The following is an 815-nucleotide window of genomic DNA, read 5'->3' as shown; positions in this document are numbered from 1 at the left end:
AGGCAGCACACACCGAGTCGGGCTGCGGAGGTCAGCGTTTGTGTCTGGACAGTCGCAGCATCTGCGCTTCTCACGTACGCTGGACACACGCGTTCCTTTCCCACTCCTCCAGGACTGCCGGTCACGCTCAAGACACCAGCCTAATGAGCCAAGCACGAAAATCCAGCAAGATGATTAAGAACACATCAAAAAGAAGAAAAACCAAAAAAGCAACATGAGTAATCAAAGTGAAATGTGGCCCCAGCTCAAAGTAAAGCACAAAGAGCAAGGCACTCCCAGGGGCAAATCCCAGAGCAGCCAGTTGGCTGCCAGCTTGGATTGTGGAGTCCTCCAGGGCTGGGGGTTTCAGCCATCAGTGCCTCTGAGGATGCCAGTGTGGTCTGCAACGGCTCTGTGTTGCAATGCAGAGAATGCCTTTGTCTGGTAAATCCAGGATAGGAGAGCAGCGATTCCCGAGCGCCACGCAGGGGGCCTCGCAGCTGACTGCCTGGTTTCAGCCTAAGTCATGGGTGTAATACTGCCTCTCCTCCTCCCTTGCCTGGCTCTCGCCTTCCCCCGCCTCCCCCGGGGCGTTTACAAAGCTCCTCATGTATTAGTTACCGAAATGAAAAAATGCAGCTTTAGGAAATTCCTGCGCCTTGTCAGCAGCAGAGAGTGGCTCCACTTCTCCCCTAAGACCCAAGTCATCAGCGTAGCTGCCAGAACACAAATTCCCACTGTACTTATGGAAAGCTCTTTGCCTGAGTTTGCGTGGCGTGATTTGCCGGGGTGCTGTTGGCCTCGGCCTCACACACTGTCACTGGAAGAGGCAGCTT

This window comes from Eurypyga helias, unplaced genomic scaffold, assembly GCF_000690775.1.
Source record: "Eurypyga helias isolate BGI_N326 unplaced genomic scaffold, ASM69077v1 scaffold30942, whole genome shotgun sequence".
In the NCBI taxonomy this organism is placed as follows: domain Eukaryota; kingdom Metazoa; phylum Chordata; class Aves; order Eurypygiformes; family Eurypygidae; genus Eurypyga; species Eurypyga helias.
Note: the sequence above shows the minus strand (reverse complement) of the source record.